The sequence below is a fragment of the Ictidomys tridecemlineatus genome, chromosome 8, assembly GCF_052094955.1.
Source record: "Ictidomys tridecemlineatus isolate mIctTri1 chromosome 8, mIctTri1.hap1, whole genome shotgun sequence".
In the NCBI taxonomy this organism is placed as follows: Eukaryota; Metazoa; Chordata; class Mammalia; order Rodentia; family Sciuridae; genus Ictidomys; species Ictidomys tridecemlineatus.
This window is the reverse complement of record NC_135484.1, coordinates 145,055,224-145,072,060: the sequence shown is the minus strand read 5'-3', so window position 1 is coordinate 145,072,060 and position 16,837 is coordinate 145,055,224. Positions and strand designations below refer to the sequence as shown.

Genomic DNA, 16,837 nt, shown 5'->3' with positions numbered 1-16,837 from the left:
GGGCCAAGGCCAAGGGTGCTGCAGTCCACAGGGCCCGGCAGACGCGCTCGGATTCCCAGACTCAGGAGGAAAGACTGCCCGGGGCACTGGGGCAGGCGGGCAGAAACTTGAAGGAGCTTATAGGAGCTCCTTATAGGAGCTCTGGGCCCCTTCTAAGGCCCCTGGGGGCAGGGATCTAGCAACAGGCTCTTGTGGCATGAAGTTTTCCTCGAATTTCCAAAGCTGAATACTGTCTATTTTTTTTTTTCTTAGAAAGAGCTTCTTCAAAACCAGACCCACCCTGGCCAAGAAGTGCCATTTAAACAAGAGAGACCGAGGCTCAGAGACCATGGATGTTGACACTGAGGTGCCTCAGGCAAAGGGAACCGGAGAGAAGCAAGATGGAGCCCCAGGAATGGTGACCTTCTGTGGGTCAAACGAAACGGGCCCCGTCTGTTTCTCAAAACAGAGGTCAAATGGGTTAAGTCTAGAATAATGATCTCTGTGAAAACATCCCCTTTTCCTACCCAGAGAAGTTCCTCCTGCAACTTCCATTCTTACATTGTGACGAATGATTTTGCTCTCAGCATTCGGTACATAAGCACAGCCCACTTCCTTAGAGAACTCAGTTGACCTGAGAAGGACCATTTTACTTCGATCATCATGAAGCCAAGGGAGACTTGATAATATTGAGCGTGTGTGTGTGGGGGGGGGAGGGTGTAAGAGAAAGAGAGAATGAGGATGAGAAAAAGAAAAGCCGCAGCAGTGATAAAGCAAAGTGCTGAAGCAGAAAGTACACCCAGTGGGGTATCAGGAATCTTGAATCCACAAATCCTGGGGTCCTCGTGGACCACAGAAGCTTTCTGAAATTTTCAAGGTCTCGATTTCTTCTTGAGTCCAATGGGAAGGTTAAATCAGATGCTCTGTACATTCCCTTCTTATTCCAAGTTGCACGTTAAGTCGAATCTTATTTAAAATTCACCCAAGGAGTTTCACTTGTTAGCAGATTGTCTGCTAAAGGAGTTACACCTATACTTGGCTTTATTCAAATATTCAATATGCCATTCACACACCGTTTCTCCAAGGAAATCTAAAAGTCAGCAATCCCGCTTTCCCGTTCTGAAACGCAAAATGACTGAAGTTCACAATTCCTTCCCTCCCGTGAATGACTGCTGAGCTCGTCTATCTATCCTACACGTCAGCAAGCCGGCTTCTCAGAAATAAAGTGGAGGAGGGGAAAAGGGAATCAGATTGCCCCATTCCTCCCACCCCACACATTCCCACAAGCGCATCTGAACGCCAAACCTTTTCAATGAGCAAGCACAGAATCGAGGGGTCTTCTACTGGAGGTAGGAGAGACCCATTTCACACACGGCACGGAACACAGACCCCCAAACGCGCAGGGGACCACGCGTGGCCAAATTCGACTTCCTGAGCCACACAAGTGAAAATGTCTCGATGTTAGTTCAAATGCCACCACCGCACTCTGACATTTTAATGTCATTCTGAAGAGTGGCTCGAAAGAGAAAACCGTAGTGCCTATTTTCAAAGAATGACATTTAAGAGTATTTCCATATAAATAATGCAGCATAACCATACTTTACTAATATATTATCCTTCTCACTGGGGTCAGGAGCTTTGTGAGCTCTTACACTATCTTTAGCTACAGATTGATTTTCTTTCCCGTGTCCACCATGGGGGTAGCATGTATGGGTCGCTAACATCACAGAACCAGGACTTTGAACCTCTGAAACACTCACAGCAAGACTCCAGCACATCGGAGCACTGCTTTTGGATTTCCTAATTGACCACTCCTTCCCTGTTCCCCTCCACCTCTCCGGCTCCTTGTAGTAGAGGTTGCCAGCATCCTGCTGGAATCCAATGGCACTGACTTGCATAATTAGAAAGCTCACCGAGACCACCTGCACCTCTGTGAGGGCCTTCATTTCCTGACCTTGGTACAAGAGACCAAGGAGGAGAAAACAAAGCCCACCGACACAGGAACCAGCCTAATTTCCATGCCCACAAGTTGGCATAACTTGGTGATGTGTCGTACACATTAGTAACCGACTTGGCAACACACTCTTTTTTTTTTTTTTTTTGTACTGAGGATTGAACCCAGAACCACCGAGCCACATTCCCAACCCTTTTTACTTTTTATTTTAAGACAGGGTCTTGATACGTTGCTCAGGCCCTTGCTAAATTGCTGAGGCTGGCCTTGAATTTGAGACCCTCCTGCCTCAGCCTCCCAAGCTACTGGGATTACAGGTGTGTGCGGCACAGCGCACGGCTGACAATACACTCTTCACTGCCTCCCTTCTGTTTTCTTATTTCCCCAAACCTCTGCTGGTATTTTCTGAGCCCAGAACTGGAATTCTTATCCCTGGGTCAGCCTCCTGGAAATCCCAAACCCAGATCCAGCACACTTCCTATACCCACCAAATGTCCTGAGATGATATTCACCTTGAAAGGGAACCACAGTCCGAGCAGGCAACACTAGGATGTTAGATACTGAGATCGAAACAGAATGGCCTCGAGGTCCCCTGAGAGTTAATGGCAGACAGCAGGTATCTGAGTCCCCGGGATTCTCTGAGAGTGAGATGAGTCTGATGAATGGTCTGGGACACTTTTGAACTAACACACTACTTGTAGCAAAGTCTGTCGTGGGATTTAGACTGCAGAATAAAAAAAAAAAAATCCCACAGTGCTATGCTGAGTATAAGAGAAGATAAAATCAAGAGGACAGTAAGTGAAGTGGGCGGGAGTTATAAGAAAGGCGTGATCATTAGTCAAGAAGAAGTGAGAATTGACACGAAAACTCTCAACAGGAGCTAAAGTCACATCCAGTCCTTCCAACACCAAACTCCTACTATCCAATATATTTTGAATATATATAGTTTAAAAAAATATAGTGACGTCTCCCACCTTTGGAACAATAACCCCATCGAGGGACAATGGAAAAGTCCTCTCCTTTGGTCAGAATCCAAGGCCATCTCCTGGCCTTGGTTTTGCTCTGTATCTTTGATTGTAACTTGGCACCTTCTGAGTCCTGATTGACAAGGTGTTACACAAGGAGGTAAACCTGAGCAAAGAGACACCACAGAACCCACAGACCAACTGAAAAACTGCTTCATGCCGGAGCAGTGGTGCTCGACTGTAATCCCAGTGGCTTAGGAGGCTGAGGCAGGAGGATCATGAGTTCAAATCCAGCCTCAGCAAAAGCGAGGTGCTAAGCAACTCAGTGAGACCCTGTCTCTAAATCAAATACAAAGTAGGGCTGGGGATGTGGCTCAGTGGTCGAGTGCCCCTGAGTTCAATCCCTGTTATCCACCCCTCCAAAAAAGTGCTTTATGACACTCCTATTTGTTTTAAATGAAATTATAGAAGAGAGAAAGTGTGCCCTAAAACAGTCTATAGTGCAGTACAAATATTATTCTACGTATTTTTGCTCTCGTTTGTCCAAACTTCTCCAGTCCCTTGGCAAGTGACCTGAGGGCTCGACATGTTGACGGTGTTTTGTAATTTAATAAAAATATTTTCAAAGGAAAATGATATCCTTAATGGCACCTGATCAACTATCTTATTTATTTTATTTCAAGTGGAAGACAATTAAAATTAAAGGCAAATAAACAACAGTATTTTTGGACTCAAGTCTTGATTTTGTTGTTATGAACAAGGAAAAGATTTCCGAGCTGATGTGTGAGGTCAAAATACAGAAGGCGACTTTTTAAATGTTTTTATTAGCGCATCATCATTATAGATCATAGTGGGGTTCACAGTGACACACTCACTGAAGCACGTAACTTGCTCCAATCCTTTCCCTCCTCCTCCTTCTCCCTTTCCCCTCCCAAGACCAGAAGAGCACTTTGATTTTGAGACTCGGGTCAAACACAGGTTCTCTAGTTGGGATGCGGTAAGCAGAATCACGGCCTGATCCCCGCACCTGTGAGTTACCTTACAGTGCAGAAGGGACGCCACGGATGTGATTCAATCAAGGCTCTCGAGAAGCGGGGATTATCTTCTGCCATCAATGGTCCCCATGTAATTGCAAGGGTCCTCAGAAGAGGGAAGCGAGAAAGCCCAAATCTGAGAAGGAGATGTGAGGAGGAGGGGGATGCTGCCCCGGGGCCCCCAAAAGGAGCCAGCTCGGCCTACATCTTGACTTTATCACAGTGAAGCTGATTTGGGCCTCTGGGCAAGTCACACCACTTCCTGGGGACCTCACCCCCACAGGGAAAGCAGCGGCTGTTCAGACTTTAGATCCGATGACAGCAATGAGCCATCAGATGATGAAGGGTATCAGAGGTCCTTGTGAAGGTGAAATGAGATGCTGTGGGTAGAGAGCTCTGCAAAGCGCTTATATACAGTCAGCGCACCATGGAGGTCGGCTCTGTTTACCTCGCTTCACTCTTGCGTGCAGGGGCAGGGGCCGTGCATGATACCGCGGGAGCTTTTTCTAAAAGGCAGCTGCATAGATCTGCATTACCCATACCCTCCTGTTTCACCAGGACAGCGTGAAAACTCCTTAGCTGGGTTCATGAGATGCTTTTCAATTTTAACAGCTTTATTAGGACACAGTTTATATACCGTGAGAATCACCTTGTTTCAAGTATATTAGTCACAGGGATTCCATGAGTTGCTTTTTTTTTTAATACAGTTACAGAGTTTCAGTTTATATTACAGAATTTCCATCACCGTGATCTAATTTTAGAACAGTTCCACTGTCCTAAAAAGAAACCTGGTGGCAATTTACCATCACCCCTGCCTTATTCCCACGCTAGCCCTAGGCAACCACGAGTCCAGGTCTCTCTATAGATTGGCCTTTTTGGACATTTCATAGGGATGGAATCATCTGCCCTATGTGGGCTTTGGCCCTGGCTCTGCTCACCTTTGGGGCTTCTCTCACCTATTTCTCTTCCCTTCTCCCTGCACCTGATGTAAAAGCAAAAGGGAATTACTTTCAGTTCTCTGGGGACTCCACAATTTGTGCTCTCTTGCCTCTAGCCCCATTTCCTCACCTACCCTTTGGAAACACTGCATCCTGCGGATCTTAAACTAGCCTCCAGTTTTCAGCGAGTGTTTGTTTAGTGCCTTTGAACCGTGTTTTGTTAGCGCCTTATCCAAAGTGTGTAGTTGCCGGTTTGTATACTCTGTAAGTCCTGAGCATTCACCACTATCCCCCCTGCACCTCCCCTGGGGCTCCATACTCTTGATATTTATTAATGGAAAAGATAAAAAAAAATGTTTCCAGTCTGTACAAGTTCCACGCTTCTCTTCTGGTAAATTCAGAGAAGTTAATTCAAGCTGAAACTTCAAAGATTTCTCTGGGTCCCACTGTCACCCCTGTAGTACTAATGGATATTTGATTGGGGTGTATGTGCTGAGGACAATCTGATAGATACAAAAAAACACATGGCATTATCTAGCATTTTATTTTCCTCAACTAATTTCTGGAGGAAACACGGCTAAATGATTTGCAGAGCAATAATCTACTTAACTTGGGAAACATTTCCATTGGGGTAGGCTTGGGAAGCGCTCTCATCCCTAAATCTCTACGGACTGAACCTTTGTGCAGAAGGTATCTACTAAAGTATAAAGAAATGCAAGATTTAGGGCTTAAAAGTGAAGTTAATTTTAAACCAAAATTCCAAATACAAAAGCTAAGCTCTGAATCAGAATGGGAAAATTCTTTCTCCTACGGTCACCCCTGGATCCATTGTTTATAGAACCGCAGTGGTTTTAGCTGCAGGATCCAGACTTACTGTGACAGAAATATACAGCAAACCACAAATGTAATGTCCAGTATTCTAGGGCCGGGAGTGTCACTCAGTTTAGAGCGCTTGCCCTGGGTTGGACCCCTCGCACTGCAAAAGGAAAAGAAAGGTATTCTAGAAGTCATATTAAAGCAGTAAAAAGAAACGGGTGAAATGAATTTTTAAAGTATATTTTTACTTAAACTACCATATACGAAAGTTATCATTTCTACATGTAATCAATATAAAAAATCCCTAATGGAAGCGCTGTGTGTATTTGTTTCAGGCTCAGATCTTCAGGATCCAGTGCACACCCAGCACTGCACAGCTAGGCACATTTCAAGTGCTCATTGGTCACACAGGGCTAGCTGGTGGCAGCTGGACAGGGCAGCCACAGAATAGCCACTCCCAGAATTGTCCCAAGGGAGTACAAGAGAGGCTTCGGGTTGGGTTAGTCCAGGGGTTCACAGCTCTTAGTGTGCATTTGAATTACCTGTGGATTATTTTGTGAAAGTTCTGATTGCAGAGTTTGCTGTCTAGAGATTCGGATTCAAGGAATCCTGCATGAATCTTTTTTTTGGGGGGTCCTGGGGATTGAACTCAGGGGCACTCAATCATTGAGCCACATCCCCAGCCCTGTTTTGCATTTTATTTAGAGATAGGATCTCACTGAGTTGCTTAGTGCCCTGCTTTTGCTGAGACTGGCTTTGAATCCTCAATCCTCCTGCCTCAGCCTCCCAAAGCTGCTGGGATTACAGGTGTGCACCACCGCACCCGGCCGGGGATAAATCCTGTAATCAGTGTTTTGAGACTTGCTTCCAGGACATTCAGAGAACCTACTGGAAGAGCTGCCCCCATCACTTAGATTTGTTTTTATTGTTGCTCTTTTAAAATTAATTTGGATATTCTTTCTTTCCTTCCTTCTTTCCTTCCTTCCTTCCTTCCTTCCTTCCTTCTTTCCTTCCTTCCTTCCTTCTTTCCTTCCTTCCTTCCTTCCTTCCTTCTTTCCTTCCTTCTTTCCTTCCTTCCTTCCTTCCTTCCTTCCTTCCTTCCTTCCTTCCTTCCTTCCTCCCTTCCCCTCCCTCCCTCCCTCCTTTCTTTCCTTTCTTCCTCTTCTTTTCCTTTGTGGCTCTGTGTGCTGGGCAAGCACTCGGTGCTGAGCTCCACCCCAGCTCATGCTCCCTTCTCTCGGGGATCATATTCAGGCTTTGGGAATTTACATCCCCTGAGAGCCCTCCGGGATGCCCCGACCTGCTCAGTGGACTTAGGGTTCAGGCTCTGGAGAGGACCTTCTGGTGGTTATTTTCTTCTCTCCTCCCCGTCTTGCTCACCTTAGAGTCCCTGGTACTGCCTCTGCCTGGTTTTGCAGCTGCCCAACCTTCATTATGATTTGTTTTCAATGTTTATAGCAACTCCCCACTTTCCCATGTTGATCTGCTTCCTCAGTGAAAACACATCCACTTAAAACACCGGATCTGGGCCTGGGTGTAGCTCAGTGGGAGACCACGGGCCTAGCATGCGAGAGGCCCTGAGTTTCAGCCCCAGCATAGGGGGAAAAAATTGTCACCAAAAGCTAAAGACCATTTCTGGCTATGAGAATTAAAGGGTATATCCCAGGGATTACCATAGATGGGGTTCCTGGCATTGCTCCTTTAGATGGACTCCAAATGTGGCTCACACTTGTTTCAAGAAGAAAATTCTACTATCTAAGCAAATGGACAGGTATGAGCTTATTAGCCATCGCTTCAAAATTCTACATCAGCTACTTTTTTTCCCTTTCTCAAAAATAAAAAACTGGGCTTACCTGAAAAGATCTCTTATGGGAATTGAGTTACATTAGTCAGTTTCCAGTATTTCAGGGAACTAAGATTTAAAAGGTACATTTTGAAATAGAGATTTTTAAAACAATACAGCCATACAATACAGGATAGATCCACAATCCATGGATTCCACCAACCACAGACCGAACATGTTTGGGGATATAAAAAACATATCAGGATTGAACATGTACTGTTTTTTCCTTGGCAATTAGTCCCTAAATGATACAGTGAGAATAACTATTTAGATAGCAATTTGCATTTTATTAGGCATTATGAGAAATCAAGAGATGCTTCACAGTATACAGGAAGATATACAGGTTCTATGCAAGTATCAGCCATTTTATAGGAACCTGAGCATATCTGGAGTTTGGTATCTATGTTCCTAGAACCAATCCCCAGAGACACCCATTGAGAACTGAAGAGAACGCAGATAAGTCTGATGGGCAAAAGGTCCAAGAGAGGAGCTCCAGGTACTGAGGCCAGGGCTGGGTGGAGATGGAATCAGACAGGAAATATGCAAAAAGGATCTGAAATTATTCTCTCCAGCCTCGGCCTGTTGGCGCTGCTCCCTCCTGTCACATGAGTGGGATAAGTCAAAGAGCCAAGCAGAGCCCACAGGTTGCAAAACAGTGTTTTGCAGGAGAGAGCACAAACATCTCCTTGTGACTCTCCTGGCCACGTCTGCTCTAGCAGTGGTCATTACTGGACAGTGTCAACTCAAGGAGGGAATGGCGAGGAGGACTGGTACAATGTTTGTTCCCCTCAGTCTTCGATTCATCACACACAGGAGCTGCCCACAGAATAAACTGGAAAATGTTTGCATGGTATCAAAATTTCCTTGGGACTGGGGTAGTGGCTCAGTGATACAGCGCTTGCCTAGCATGCGTGAGGCACTGGGTTCGATTCTCAGTACTGCATATAAATAAATGAGTAATATAAAGGTTCATCAATACCTAATTTTAAAAAAAAATTCCTAATTCTTCAAAGTTCACCATCACAGTATTACTGTCTCCCCCCTCAAAAAAAAAAATAGTGAAGGTGGTGGTGGATAAGAATGGTTTGGGGCAGTTTAAGATCTAAAAGAGTTGTATACATTGAAGGTCCCCTTATTTGGGGTCTAAAACTTAAATAAGTAGAAACAATTATCCAATAAATGGGATCTGCATTCATCTGGCAAACAGAGATGCATCTTTGCTATGTTGCCATAGTTTTATTAATAGAAATTAGAATGATAACTAAGGAAACACAGCTACTGTTAGCTAATTACTGTGAGAGAGAAGTGGAGTCTCAATTAAGCTAAAATTGACATAGCTGGATCTGGCAGGCATTTGCTAATGTTTAAGTGCACAATATTTAACCTCAGCAAACACCAATCGCACATTCAGCTTCCTGAGGGCGAACTCGCCCAAGAAGATCCATCAGTATGCAAGTATGAGCAGAATCAGACTTATTTCATGGTGGAGACAAGTAGATTGGAACATCTGTTCTTAACATTTTTTTTTTTCAGGCAAAATTCTGATGTTCTTTGGTGCAGGATTCCGAGTTCTCAAATATGTAGCTAAGTATTTGAGCATATTAAGCATTTTTTTAAAAAAAATTTGAGGATCCATATTGGTTCTACCCATAATTATCGCTGTAGTTCACCCACATGAGCACACAGGGGGAGCCTCTGTAGGGGCAAGACTGCAAGAAAGATGGCTAGATTTTTGTAGTTGAATGTCAACTCTGCAGTCAGCACATCTGGAATCTTAAGCATTTGGCTCTTCATTTTATCAGCAACATAGCAATAGTCACTTAAGCTCTTGTTAGAAAAGCCAAGTACGAACTCACTGCATTCTGACACTCACCAAAAAATTCATATGAGGTATTTGATTTTGAGAGAAGCAGCCTAGAAATATTAACTATTTCTCCAGGTCAGGAGTCCTCAGTGCTAGCTCTGCACCAGATACTTAAAATATATTTGGGATACTTAAAATATATTTATGTCTAAACCTGGCAGGTGGTGCACACCTGTAATCCCAGCAACTCGAGAGGCTGAGGCAGGAGGATGGTAAGCTCGAGGATCGTCTCAGCAACTTAGGGAGGTCCTAGGTAACTTAGCTAAACCCTGTCTCAAAAAAAAAAAAAAAAAGAGATTTAAAGAAAAAGGGAGCTGGGGGTGTAGCTCAGTGGTTCAATTCCCAGTACAAAAAAAAAAAAAAAAAAAAAAGAATCAAACCAAACTAAAACAAAAGACAACTATGCCCAGAACAGTTGATTTAGAATTTTGTTTTTTTAAGACTTCCACCTATGAAACCACTCTTCCAGAACCTTATTTTTTGAAAGGTGGCTCATGGACCAGTGCATTAGCATCACCTGGAAGGTTATTAGAGATGCAAAACCCCGAGGCCCACCCCAGACGTGCTCAGCCAGAATCTTCATATTAACAAGATCCCCAGGATCCTGGGGGAAACTGAGAACCATTTTTTAAGAAGGTCCTATATACTTTTACTTATATTATCAGATCATCCAAAAGCAGCCCAGCAGCAGAACCCCCTGGGAAAACGCCTTCACTGAACTCCACTCCTGCGACCTGCCTGGGGGTCAGGGGGTCATCTGTGTCCATTCCACAATCCCCATGGAAGACCTTCTCCTATCACACGCCCCTATTCTCATCCAGGCATCCCTGCACTAAAAGTCCTTTTGCATTTTAGTGACAGAACAGGCTTGTACCACCAGATGAAGGCAGTTACTCTTTAATTCAGACAGCAGGCAGCATGATGGCTGCCAGAGCTGGGGAGGAAGGAGAGTCGGGAGTTCTTATTTCACGGGCACAGAGTTTCAGCTTTGCAAGTTGAAAAGAGTCCTAGGGATAAATGACAGTGCTGGCTGCACAACAGTGTGAATGGAGTCAATGTCACCGGCCTGGACACTTCAATGTGATTAAGATGCTAAATTTTGTTGCAGATGTTTTGTCATAATTTTTTTTTAATTTCAAAATAAAAACAATTTTTCCCCTTGTTCCTGGAACTCACGGACCCAGTGAAGCTGCTGCTTCCAAGCACATTTATGAAATTCTGCCTCGGGTTTTTAAAGGCTGTGATGCTAATATTATGAGTTGTCATCTAGGGAGGTGGCACAGGGGACATGAAATGACATGAAAGGGCGTGAGTCCGAATGGCCATCAGGGAAGCCAGGGGTCCTCTTTCCTTCAGGTGACTTCTTTTTCCCTGGAGGATCTCTGTTCTGCTAGTGAGTAAAGACAGACACACCACACGGATTCCCCAAGGGGATCAGACAGCCCTGCCAGGTTTGGAAGCTCAGACTCCGGGGCTTCCGTCCCCACCACCCAACCCAGGGCCTCTGCTTGGGCATCTGCGAGCTCTTGGCCAAACAGGACTTTCCTGTTTTCAAGACAATGTTTTCAACTGGCTCATGAAGGGATTTTCTGGACATAAGCAGTCCTTGCAAAGCAATATTTTGGTGATTAAACTATAAATGAATCAAAACCACATGGAGATCATTTCCCTTGGGTTTGGCCAAACACACTGTCCAAGGATAGCGGAGAGATGGTTTCCAGTGCTTTCTGAATGGAACCTGGCTACACTTCTCCCCGTTCCCTTTCAGGCGATGGCAGTCTGAGGAGAAGATGAAGATTTCAGAGTCTCTGTCCTGACGCCACCAGATCCTCACACAGATGCAGACGCCATCCACCTGGGAGGGACAGCTCACTGGAGCACAGAGCACGGCAGCCAGCCACATGGCGACTCTCTCTGCCTTTAATTTATAAAGGAAGGGTTTAGGACTCTGGTTATTTCAAAGCACAGAGACTCCCTTTAGGTGAACTCCTTTCCACTTGCCTACAGAGACTGCTCTCCTTGCATCTCCGGGCATTGAACTCTGTGGGCAGAGGCGTTTTGATGGAGCCAGTGCCCTGGCTCTGGGGAGGACACTCCCACGTGGCCAGGAGAAAGCTGGCCTTCTTGGACACCTTGGAGGGGCAACTGAGAAAGCAAGAAGGAGACCACAAATCTGATGAGAGTTCTTTCCCTCTGTTATGTATTATTATCATGATTTTGAATATAATCAGCAGCTCTGAGCCTTTTTAGATGAAACACCCTCTGTACTATTGGGAAACTATCGTATCCGTGGTGCAGTAGTACCAGGAGTGCTAGGAGAATAACTTGTCAGGGAATGTTTAATCTCTGACTATCTCAGGAACACAGAGATAAATAAATCTCAGCAAGCGATACAGATTTGAGCAACTTGAAGAGGGAATGCTTCATACTTTTTTTTTTAAATGTTCAGAGATCACTGATATCTGAGATGAAATGAAAAGTGAAGACCCTGTCCTTTTACACCAGGCTATTGAAATCTAACAGATAAATAGCATAACCGTGCCTCTCCTCCGTTAACGAGCGCATCTGCAAATCAACTACAGCTCGAGTAATGTGAAATGCAAGAGTGACTGAGAGAACAATCCTTCGGAGGAACATGTATTCCATTCTAGGAAACTCTGCACCATTCAAACTTTTTGTTTTGTTTTGTTAAACAACACAACATAATAAAACATCACCTAACAGGCCCAATTTCTGCGGCTACAAGTCATTTCAACCAACCCTTTGCAACATCACAAAAGGAGAACGGCAAGAAACCCAAAGGTTAGGAGAACAACATTCCTCTGGCAGGGAAGAATTCAACAAAAACACACAGGTAGAAAAACACGAGCTGTTAGGAAAACACTGAAAAAGCAAAATTGAAAACAGGAAATTACAGGGCAAGATAGGCTGTCACCAATGCTTCTCTTCCTCCAAAACTTGAAACTCTGTGTCTTGTGCCTACAGTCTCAGTGGTCCCTGCACCTGGGGGTGCACCCCCTCTTCTGTGGTTTCAGAGCAGCATGTCTTGGGCAGGTTATTATGTTTTCTGAGCCTCTCTCTCCTCCTCTGTAAAATGGGAATAAGTATCCCTGCCTTGTAGGGTTTCTCTGAGGATCTAGTGAGATCATTTAGTAGGAGCCTCTGAACAGCACCTGGAATACAGTAAGTGCTCAAAAAGAAATAACTACAATTATTCTCTCAAGCCCCTGTCCCCAATCCCTGCTTTTCCCACCCATTACCCTCCCTGCAGCCCTGATCCTCAAGTTCCAAGAGCCTGCACCTCTACCCGACCTCAGGGCCTTCCAAAACCCCATTCTCCTCCCTGCCCTCCAGGGCACTCAGCAACCTGGCCCTATTGGCTCCACTCCCTGCACCATTTATAACTTGCCTCCTCTCCTCTGCTCTTCATTGCCATCTCCAAGTCAGGGCCTTCCATCTCATCTGCACAAAGGTACACCATTACATTACGGCATACTACAGACTTGACTCATGCTAGCCATGTAGCCCCCAGCATAATTTACTTCTCTTTGGAAAGGAAAATGCTACTCGATTCTCATTATTCATGGCAGTTCTGTCCTAGAGAGTCACCGCGAACATGGGATTAGTGAATACTGCACCATCACTGCTGGGAGAAGTGCAACACAATACAATGCAACAGCCTTCACACATCACCATATACCTTTGTCTTATGTGCATTTCTGTTGAAACACATCGGATTCAACATACATCACTGATTTGTGAACATGGAAGATGGTCATGCTCAGAGAGCACTGGAACTCAGGCTTTGAACTAAGCTTGCTGAGCACAGTCTGCTATCCATGAGGCACATCACGGCTTTCCTGCAGCTGGGAACATGCCTGGCTCTCTAGCACTTCACCTGGGCCATTCTATACAGCAAATTCACCCATGAGGAGCACCAACACACAAACCCTGTGGCCCTGGATTCGCCGCAGAAAGGACACAGATCTGCAGCGTGAGAGATGAAACACGAAGCAGAGCATCGCCTGGCCCCCTCTCAGCTTGGATTTCTGCTACTCTGTGTTTGCCTGGAGATGACCCTGAAGGTGCCTCACCAACACGATATTCTGGGGAAAGCAGGCGAGGTTTGCAAAAAAAAAATGGAATCCAGGGAAGACAGGGATTCACTGTACCGGTGCCCTCCCCGCAAATTTCTTGTGCAGAACAAAGAAGATAATCTAAGCCATGATGTGCCACTGGACATCGAGAGCCACGCCCTTATTACCAGTATCAATGCCATGGCCTGCTGTCCCCAGCGACAGCACTGCAGCTGATGATGAGGCACAAGCTCTGAGTCTGGGCAGGCCACTTGCAGCGTGACGTTCAAGTTCCTTCCAGGGACCTCACAACGGTTTGCCTTTTTTCTACCTTCTCCTCCAAGAAAGCTGGCCGGGTCCCCTGCCTCATGACACCCGGAGGGGCCTTCCTCTAGGAACCTGCTTCCCATCTCTCTCCCTCCTTGGTTATCATGGTCCCTCCCTCCTCCTCTTACCCCTCTTCCCAAGACTCTCAGGTTAAAACAACTCCAGAGCCTTTTCTAGTTGGAATTAATATCTCCCTTTTGCCAACCTCAATAACCACATTTCTCTGTTCCCAGGGAAGCTGTCATTTTCTACATTTTTTTTTTCTGCTAAAACTTTTATGCATGTTTTCTTTCTCTGAATAGGTCTGGGTAGATCTGATTCATCTTTTCACACATTGCACAACTCTGAGCACAATGGCTTGTCCTTGGTAAAGCAGATAATAAATGCTTACCGAATCAACACAATAACAACAACCACCAGCAAAACCCACAAGGTGGTTAATTTTGCTTCATTGAAAAGAGACATGATATTTCTAAAAACAGTTTTTTGAGAAACTCTCCATGTGAACAAACCATCTTGAAAAAAAAATCAAGTTCTTAATTTAAAAAAAAAAAGTGTAATGGAGCCAACAGCAAATTCTTAAAGTCTGGTGACTCGTTCCTAAGTGCCTGTCCTTATCATCTTCAACCTCTGAGTCCTTTTTCAGCCAAGTCCTGAACCTTGATATCAGGGCTAAATAATTCAAGCACCGACAAATTCTGAATTACATCATAGTCTCTTTCAACAGCCTCATTCTAATAACCCAAACAGAGCTCTTGACACTTGGCGAGGACATTGTACCCAAATAGCTTGAAGCCTGGGTGAACCAACAAGAGGCACAAGCCCAGGACTTCTGCCTCTGCAGGGCAGTCTGGGAGCAGGTAGGTTCTCCCCAGATGATCGAGTGTGTTCCTGTCTGTTCCAAGAACTGGAGAAGAATCAGGAGGCACAGTGGTGACTCAGGGAACCCCTCCTTCCCTTGGGCACTGAAGGCATGCCTTATTGTTAATAAAAAAGGATGTGACACAGTGTTTTTATAAGTCACTAAGTAAGTACTCCTTTGCTCCTTTTGATAGGAAAAAAAAAAAAAAGAAAATTAAGGTGCAGGTCTTTCTTCCCTGTGTGAATTCCCCCTTTGGGTTTTATTTCTCTGCTTGGATAGGCTGTCCAGAGTGTCTACAGGGAACAGGGCTGGGCCTCCCAGAGGGTGCAAGGTCCTGCCAGAGGCATACAAGTTCCTCCTCTCCAGGGAGGAGGGAGCAGGGAGCACTCTGGCTCTTGCCTGAGCACCCTTGGGAATCACCTGCTCTGCTGAGGCACCACTTTCTTGTCTGGGCCCTTTCATGTTTGTGCACACAGAATAGGGGCACAAACAACGCACCTATTTAGAGGAGATACCATTTTCCTCTATAAAAACACTCTTTCTTTATGGATCTGATTGACTCCTAAAACAAGAACAGCACACTTTAAAAACAGTTTCCTTAACTTGAGAGCTGTTAAGGACGGAACTGTGCCCCTCCCTCTGATTTGCATGTTGAAGCCCTAGCCCCCAGTTCTTCAGAATGCCACTCCTCTCGGAGGTCAGGCCTTTAAAGAAGTGAAGGAGATCATGAGGGTGGACCTAATCCAGGGCCACTAGTGTCCTTATAAGACCGGACTAGGACAATGCTATACACAGACCAAAGACTGACAGTGCAAAGATGCAGTGAGAGGGGGTTCCCACCAGCCAAGGAGAGGCCTCTAGAGAAAACAGCCTTGCTGACACCTGGATCTCCACCTTCCAGCCTCCAGAACTGCCAGGAATCAAACCCCTGTTGTTTAAGCCACCCAGAGGCAGGGTGGTGTTTTGTTACAGCAGTTCTAGCAAACTTATTCAGTAGCTGTGGGTCTACTCTGGAGTAGAGCTGTTAGTGAATTAATCCCAAAGCATGTTGAGGATCACAAACGTTGAGTTAAAGTTTTACACAAATTCTCTATTCTCTGGCTCATTAAAGGTGGGAAATGACCTTGTTTTTCAAATATTTTGTGGTCACTAGATACTATACATGATAGCAACAGTAAATGTATTGAAGGTGTCACCTACACCAAGCGTGATACCATGTGTTGCTCTGTTCATGCATTAATTCACTTATTTTCATGCAACCTCTTACTATTTGACTTTACAGATGAGGGACTGAGCCTTAGAAATGCCAAGAAGCCTGACAAATGTAAGTCACTGATCAGGAGGCACAACTGGAAAAGGAACCCAAGTCAATCTGATCCAAAAACTTAAGCTCTGAACCAAAGTACCTATATTACCCTAAGAACTGGATTTTCCAAATCCACTCTACATCACATCTTCCAAACAGCTGTTCTATCAACTATTGAACTTTCCCCCAAATGGACAAAACTTGGCCTCCAAATTACATTTCCCAGACTATCCCTTATACTGAATGTAACCTTAAACCCTCTGCAAAACCATAAGTCCAGGTTCTTGACACAGAAAATGTGAGCACCAAAATTTAGACAAAATTTTTAGAGAACTGGAAAACAAAGCAAAATGGAAACTCTTCTGAATCGTGTTATCTTCTGTGTTTTGGATGACGTGAAGGGTCTTGTAGTGTCTGGAATCTCAGACCTTATGAATCGTAGTCTTTAGTAAATTATTGAAACACAGAAGTGCAGTTTTTCTGCATGTTTCAACGGATGGAAATACGGATCAAAGGAACTCACTGAGTGACATTAATTATTAAAGCAATGCTTTCTTGTGGGACCACCAAAGTCTTAACACGGGGAGTTCATGAACTGTTCTTACATACTATGAATATTTATAATGATATTATAGTATCTATATTTCAAAATGTGGGTTTTAATTAAAAACCTCATGATGCCTTTTGGCTTCATTTGTCTGCTGGGCATCAGAGTACATGGAGATAACAGGACCCTTGTAGAAAGAAGATGACAGAAATTCAGGACCCACAAAGTCTTTAATTCCCAAATGCGCTCCATGGACTTAGACACTAAGAACCACAGATTCAAGATCATTTTTATTTGGATATGCAACTATCCTTTCAGAGGGATAATTG

General features: G+C 44.7%; 1 protein-coding gene across 7 annotated transcripts in view; it reads right to left on the bottom strand.

Annotated features, from left to right (window-relative positions):
• The window catches only part of Phactr1 (phosphatase and actin regulator 1), a 486,260-nt gene that overhangs the window by 258,899 nt on the left and 210,524 nt on the right, over positions 1–16,837 (bottom strand). The gene's annotated exons all lie outside the window — the stretch shown is intronic.